The following is an 8,820-nucleotide window of genomic DNA, read 5'->3' on the forward strand; positions in this document are numbered from 1 at the left end:
AGGGATGGAAGTGAACTATATTATATATTTTTTTTTTAGTAGTAAAATATATATAGCAGGGTAAAGAGAAATGAATTTTTTTGCTGAAAATCCCCAAGAAAATGGTGACGGTAGTTGCAGAACAATTGGCAACTCGGTTGTCTTTATCTTTGTGTACTCTATGTTTAAAGTTGGGTCTGTCTGTCTGGTTTGGCATTCCAGTGTAAATAGAGCAGCATAATAATTATATGTATATACAATAGAATAGTTTAGATCAGTTTAATATTTCTATAATTAGATTAATAATTACTGATGATGCTGGTTTTATAGAAAATGTTGAACACATCTTTAAAATATATGTGTAAGTGTTTGTTTTTTATAAGAATCAACGGACTAAATAATTTACCTTTATTCAGCACATTTTCACTTGAGTTTTTTTTATAAGAATCAACAGACTAAATAATGTACTTTTATTCAGGACTTTTTTACTTGTGTTTAATTATTAGTTACTCTATGAATTTCTTTTTTTTTTTTTACAATTAAAAACAATTACATCGGTATATTTAACTTACTAATCAAACGTTTACTTAAATTAAAATATAATAATAATAAGCCTGTTTAAAACCACAAGGCAAAATTCTCAACATTTTGTCAACTAAATGTTGACATCGTCCGGAGAAAGTGAACACATGAACAGGAGAGCATTCAACTACAGTGAAACCCCTCTAAACCGGACACCCATATGACCAATCAAAATGTCTGGTATTAAGAGGGATCTGGTTTAGAGGGGTTAAGTTCTGTACTGGTTTTTAAAAAGGGATTCTGTAAAATGTCCTTTGTTGAGAGAATTCCGGTTTACAGAGGGTCCGGTCTTGAGAGGTTTCACTGTACATGCAATTTTAGTAAAAAAACAAGTTATGACTTACAAACTATATTTTAATCAGAATGTTTTTGATTGGACAGCTGCCATATAGTGATAGTACTTTCCTAATGACATGTACATGTATATAGTCTACGCTTCTAGCTATGAATACCACAGAGATTGAAAAACTGTATATAGTTTTCATTATTGTACATACGTATAATACATTATTATATTGGTTATGTTTTAAATAGCTATATTTTTCACCTGTTAGTGACTGGAGAAGAAAATTAATTTGAATGTGTAGTACAAGAGTAGTACTGTTGCAAATCTATATTAATGGGAAACAGGCATGCAAAAACCTGATTGGATAGGGTAGGTAAAAAGTATACCAAAACCTGGTTATTGTCATATAATAATATTACATCCATTGTTAAAGAAATATGTTTTGAAAAAAAAAAAAAATTAATTATGGTTACCTACTCATTTTCAAATTAATTAAAAGCTTCGTGATGAAAAAAAAAAATGAGCTTAAGTTTCTACCCAATTATTGTACAAAAAGAAACCAAAAGAAAAAAAAGATAATACCTCATAAATTTTTATTATCTTTTAAAAAAATTTTTAAGGTAACAATATAGTTAATTAAATTTACTTTCCATGAAATGATATTCAGTTACAATATTAACAAAAGTATGATGACTGCATGTGCATCATACTTTCCATACAACTGCAACAAACCACATTCATGTTTGAAAATAGCATGAGACCAGATTTAATGCATAATTTATATTTTTTATTTGTCTTTATATATTATATAGTATGTAATATCAAATTTATTGTCATGATATAAAAATAATCATCTTGTTATTTCTAATTACAAGTTTATTGTGTGTCCATATATTATTGATAGCGAATATGAAGATCTTGGTTTTATAAACTGCACTGCTAATGTCACTGTGCTGAATGCTTGTACATATCTTGAAATGATTTTTATACCCTCTAACTTAACCCTACTCAAATATTTACTAAGATTTATATGTTTTTTAAGATTTTAAAAACTTTTGTTACTGAAAATGAAATATTAACATAACACAGATCATAAATTAAATATATTTGTTGATATGTTCAATAATCTACATTGTTTCAAATTATTTATCTTTTAATATTATTTTTTAAACACTCCCAGCTCCCATGTTCACAGACTTCAAAATTACTTAGAACATGCCTATGTATTATTTACAAAATCTTAAAATTTATATTCCGTTTGATCATACAGAAGACAATATTTCAATCTTAGGAACAGAACAATGGTTCACATGAAATATTGTCCTGGTGTAGTATAAACACCTTTATGTTACAAGTACCAACTAAGCAGAACATTTCTTTATTTCAAAACCTAGGATATCCATAGTTTAGCTAATCCTTTGAATATGCATAGTTTAGCTCATCTTTTGAATATCCATATTTTAGCTAATCCTTTGAAAGGAATATTCCCGCCAAAAGTTGGCTCCATCTTCTCTTAAAATGTTTCTAGTGCCTGTTATTTTTCATTACCGTACAATATCAGACTAATTACTTTCATAAAGGGACAGACCCTAGTTTTAAACACTAAGACATTTTTTTCAATATTAGAACTGTTTATGGATAACTGAAATCAAACATTACTTATATTTTATTGTTTAGATTATCCATTTCCATACAACCGAAGTGTTTCTGGTCATCCTGGTGTTTCTAATACCACAAAATGCTTCTTTTTTTTCATATTTTTAAAAACACACGTGTGTCAGAGAAGTAACGGTTATGGAGTCATGTTTGAGTCTATTTTTAAGGGTATTTCAACGTCACAGACTCTTGTTTCACTCTGTTGTATCCAAATTTGTTACAGGTTTGTAAATTAACCAAACTTAGTGTCTATTTTTACAGGCTGAAACTAGGGTCTAGGTGAAAAATGTGCCTTAGTCTTTAAAAACTAGGGCATGTCCCTTTAATGTAATTATATGAAATACTTGCCATTCGTCATTACAAGGAAACTGTTGTGAACAATATATGTTGTGAATGTGTAAAACTTAGTTGTGTTTTATTCATGAATAAATTGTATTTAATTCATGATAAATTTAAAATGTAATTAAACTAAAAACAATTTTTATTTTCCACATATATAAAAACAAAAAAATCTTGCCAAATTTGAAAACAACCTATGCCATATTTTTGTTCACAGAAAACCCCTATGCAATAATCTCTGCCAGTAATATTTCTGATTATTATGAACTAAACAGACTAAAAATATTGGTCCAAGTTCTGTTTAAGAAATATTCCTTTTTGAGTTTCATTATTTAAAAAAAAAAAAATTGATGATTTTTAAAACATACTGTTACTAAGTAAAAAATTTACATAAATAGACAATTTTGACATGAGAAAAACACCATTATAATGGCTACAAAACTTGGTCCAGTTTTTTATTTTTATATTTTTAGTGTGTATGGTAACTAACATTATGAAGCCAGTAATATATTTATAAATACAGTATTAGATGTGGCCTTACTGGTAAAACTTCATATATTTCTGTGCAAATACCCTTCAGAGACAATTGCTTGTTATACAAGGTGCCCTGTATAATGCATTTTACTGTATTTTATACAGGCCGATTGCCAAAAGTTCTATTAGTACGATTATACAATTTTAACTTTCTCTTCAGTGGGAATTAGTGCTTAAGAATTGTTTGTGCACTGCCCTAAGATAGAAGCATAAACCCACTGCTTCTAAAACAACTGCACCAGCCTTGGGTGTGTCATGGTTAAGCCATTGTACATAAGGCTGGTAGGTACAGGATTCGCAGCCCGGTAGTCCTGGACACCAGCCAAGATAACTGATGTGTGTGCCCAGGACAGCATGCTTGAACCTTAATTGGATATAAGCACGAAACTAAGTTGAAATTAATCAATGAATCAACAGCTGCTACTGTAAAACACAATGCAGTTGTCTTGTACAGCTTGTCTATGAGTCGCCTCTATTGTAACACCTGCAAATCATCTACATCTATGATGTGCAGCCATCAGTATTTCCCTCTGCCGTTTACTGACCCCAGTCAGACTGCTGGTGCTTTCTTGCACCTGCCTGTGCAGGCGATCCCCCCTCCAACCCACCCCACCCCATTCCTGTCCAGGACAGGCGTGTGCTACAACAGCTTGTTCTGAATGTGCACGTTAAACCTGACCTGATATGAAATGTTCCAAAAGAGAAGTAAAAATAGCAAATGGGGTAATTAAGAGATGAAATACACATAGAGGAGGAAATTACAACTGCAGATGTTATATTTAAAGGTTCAGATACATGAAAATGGAGTGGAGGAAATTAAAACAACAAATAGAACAGCATAATACATGTACATGTATTTAAATTATTAACAAATACTGCAAACATTTTCTATTTTATTTTATTTTATATGGATGTGTACAACCTTATAGAATTTGGATTCAACCAATGATACATGTATATGCCATTGTTATTTAATATAACATATTAATACATATGTTAAATAACAAGAAATATTATTCTATATTTTGTGTCAGTATTTAAAAAACATTTTGTCTTGACGGGTAATTACCCAGAAGTCAGCTGTGGTGCACTGGCTAGATTGGGAAAATGGCATGACAAATGCACATGTTGATCAAATACTTCCTTTAATTAAATTATTTTAAGGCTTTGAATTCTGCATAATATGTGAAAAATTGCAAGGGCAAAAAAATTGTTAGAAACCACACAACTTAAAACATAAAATCTTGCTAGCTATCTTTATTATTTGGTTATTTTGACATTACAAAGCAAATATTTACACTTAAAGACAGGAATCTAGCACAGTCAATAGAGAACTCAACTGGGTTTGAAAGATTGGTGGATCCATTCTCTGAATTTTTAGTTTTTTACCCCCCCCCCCCCCCCCAAATCCCAAGCAGTGCCCCATGACTGGTATATCATAGGTTGTGGTATGTGCAGTCCTGTCTGTGAGAAAGTGCATATACAAGATCCCTTGCTGATAATGGAAAATGTTTTGCTAACTACATCACAATCACTAAATGTTTGACATACTATAGCCGACGATTAATAATGTAAATCAATGTGCTCCAGTGGTGGTGTTAAACAAAACAAACTTCTGCTTCAATGTGCTCTAGTGATGTCATTAAACAAAACAAACTTCTGCTTCAATGTGCTCTAGTGATGTCATTAAACAAAACAAACTTCCGCTTCAATGTGCTCTAGTGATGTCATTAAACAAAACACTTTCAACCTATATTCTATAAACATCATTAAGTCTCTGAATAATGGTTTTAAGCAGGCAAATTAACCCAGTACAATTATAAATATTCAGCATAAATTATTTGGATAACAACTTGACCTTTTTCCTACAAACTGCTACAAAGCAGGTTAATATAAAATGTGGAATAGTTATGAAAAAATGAGTGTCATATATTGACAGTTGTCTCCCCCCAGAAACATGTTAGCATTCTGTTAAAGCAATGTTGAACCCATACCGGGCCAAACTAATTTTTATGTGAAAGTCCAACTTGTTCTGTTACATGATAAAGCTATACACAAAATTTCATCTGAATGTATTGAATTTTATCGCCTAAGTTCAAGGGCCATAACTCTTTTTAAAAATGGGTACATCACCATGAAAGTCAAACTTGATCTGTAACAGTACACGATAAAGCTATATACAACATTTTAGCTTAATATCACGTGAAAAACAAGTCCTGAACACTATATGTGGGACAGAACAGTGACGAAACCTATAGTCCCCTCCTCCGGTGGGACCAGTAGGGGACCAATAAGAAAAAGTACCCTTTTCAGAATTTAACGACCCCTTTTGACTAGCTGGTGAAGACCCTAGATTACTGTTCCTTGATCCTTTTATTACCCCCTCATTATTTTAGCCTAGGTTTGGCCCTGAAACATGTTTCTGTCGTTACATGTAGTGCTTTTCAGCATAATCTGTTAGGTCTTCCATGTGATATACGATGATGAAAAATAGGTTGTGTTCACTTGCTGCTACTTAATCCATTGTTTTATACCAACATTGTCAAACATTTCACAGTTGATCTGTGTAATAAATGATTGAATATATAGCATATGTAGTTGTGTTTACCTAGTTCTTTTATATGCCAGTCTTTGGCGGATTGTATTATGGTATGGCATTGTTCGTTCGTTTTGTTTCCTTTCTGAAGCATATCTTTCTTATAGGATTATTACACCCTGCATGCAAGTACAGTTTGAAATAGTGGTGTGTCATGTATTATAATGTGGTCACCACGACCTACTTTTCACACATTACTGCACATTGTTAAAGGATTATTACACCCTGCATGCAAGTACAGTTTGAAATAGTGGTGTGTCATGTATTATAATGTGGTCACCACGACCTACTTTTCACACATTACTGCACATTGTTAAAGGATTATTACACCCTGCATGCAAGTACAGTTTGAAATAGTGGTGTGTCATGTATTATAATGTGGTCACCACGACCTACTTTTCACACATTACTGCACATTGTTAAAGGATTATTACACCCTGCATGCAAGTACAGTTTGAAATAGTGGTGTGTCATGTATTATAATGTGGTCACCACGACCTACTTTTCACACATTACTGCACATTGTTAAAGGATTATTACACCCTGCATGCAAGTACAGTTTGAAATAGTGGTGTGTCATGTATTATAATGGGGTCACCACGACCTACTTTTCACACATTACTGCACATTGTTAAAGGGGCAGGACGTGGCCCAGTGGTCACTTGATGTGTGGTCGGTTTGGGATCGATCCTCATTGGTGGGCCCACTGGGCTGTTTCTCATTTCAGTCAGTGCATCACGACTGGTATATCAAAGGCTGTGGTATGTACTCTCCTGTCTGTCGGATGGTGCATATAAAAGATCCCTTGCTACTAATGGAAAAATGTTGCAGGTTTTCTCTGTAAGACTAAGTCAAAATGACCAAATGTTTGACATGCAATAGCCGATGTTTAATAAGTCAGTGCTCTAGTGGTGTCGTTAAACAAAACAATTTTTTTTAAATTATTATACAACGAAATCCTTGTCTAGCCATGCCTTCTTTATCGATTGATATAGGATCATCAAATCTTGCATGCAAGTACAACTTGAGATGGTTGTGTCTCGTGTACCATAACTACGTCACCACGACCTACTTTTGATACATTACTGCACATTATTAAAGGAAATCCTTGTCGGGCCATACCATACCGTATTGATTGACATAGGATCATCAAATCTTGCATGTAAGTACAACTTGAGATGGTGGAGTCTCGTGTACCATAACTACGTCACCACGACCTACTTTTGATACATTACTGCACATTATTAAAGGAAATCCTTGTCGGGCCATACCATACCATATTGATCGATATAGGATCATCAAATCTTGCATGCAAGTACAACTTGAGATGGTGGAGTCTCGTGTACCATAACTACATCACCACGACCTACTTTTGATACATTACTGTACATTATTAAAGGAAATCCTTGTCGGGCCATACCATACCGTATTGATTGATATAGGATCATCAAATCTTGTATGCAAGTACAACTTGAGATGGTGGAGTCTCGTGTACCATAACTACATCACCACGACCTACTTTTGATACATTACTGCACATTATTAAAGGAAATCCTTGTCGGGCCATACCATACTGTATTGATTGACATAGGATCATCAAATCTTGTATGCAAGTACAACTTGAGATGGTGGAGTCTCATGTACCATAACTACATCACCACGACCTACTTTTGATACATTACTGCACATTATTAAAGGAAATCCTTGTCAGGCCATACCATACTGTATTGATTGACATAGGATCATCAAATCTTGCATGTAAGTACAACTTGAGATGGTGGAGTCTCGTGTACCATAACTACATCACCACGACCTACTTTTGATACATTACTGCACATTATTAAAGGAAATCCTTGTCGGGCCATACCATACGGTATTGATTGACATAGGATCATCAAATCTTGCATGTAAGTACAACTTGAGATGGTGGAGTCTCGTGTACCATAACTACATCACCACGACCTACTTTTGATACATTACTGCACATTATTAAAGGAAATCCTTGTCGGGCCATACCATACCGTATTGATTGACATAGGATCATCAAATCTTGCATGCAAGTACAACTTGAGATGGTGGAGTCTCATGTATCATAACTACGTCACCACGACCTACTTTTGATACATTACTGCACATTATTAAAGGAAATCCTTGTCGGGCCATACCATACCGTATTGATTGACATAGGATCATCAAATCTTGCATGCAAGTACAACTTGAGATGGTGGAGTCTCATGTATCATAACTAGGTCACCACAACCTACAACCTACTTTTGATGGGTGTATCATTTACCTCGCTGGTACTCATTATTGTCTTGAAAAATATAGTATCGAGGATTGGTAATGTTCCAGTGATCGATTATAAAAGCTCTATTTGTATTATGTTGATATCTAAGAAATATATAAAACTAGGACTATATAAATATATAAAACTAAATAACTTCCGGCTGGGTCAAAGTTCGAGGTGCACCAAACTTCTGAAAGAGAAGTAAACATCACAAGTCCTGTGATTGGTGATAATGTGTGTTGGTTGTGAAAAACAATAGTTTTATCTGGGCAAAAAATGTATGCGATTTTATTTCATCTAGTACCACTGTGTCAAGTAGCCTTGTGCTTGAAACGTATGGGGTACCTGTAAAAAACAAAAAGTGGGACTAAGGTAGTCATAGACGCTACCTGTTATCTCAGAAATAAGCAGCTTAACCCCCAATTTTTTCTGATTCACTTTATGGGTGAGGAGTGGTAGTATTTATATCCGTGGCATTTATGTTGATTGATACGCTGCATGTAGGAGTTTTAGCCACATATGTTACTATTGTCGTCTATGGGATTTGATTTGGTAGTATAC

Source organism: Gigantopelta aegis, chromosome 14 (assembly GCF_016097555.1).
Source record: "Gigantopelta aegis isolate Gae_Host chromosome 14, Gae_host_genome, whole genome shotgun sequence".
In the NCBI taxonomy this organism is placed as follows: Eukaryota; Metazoa; Mollusca; class Gastropoda; order Neomphalida; family Peltospiridae; genus Gigantopelta; species Gigantopelta aegis.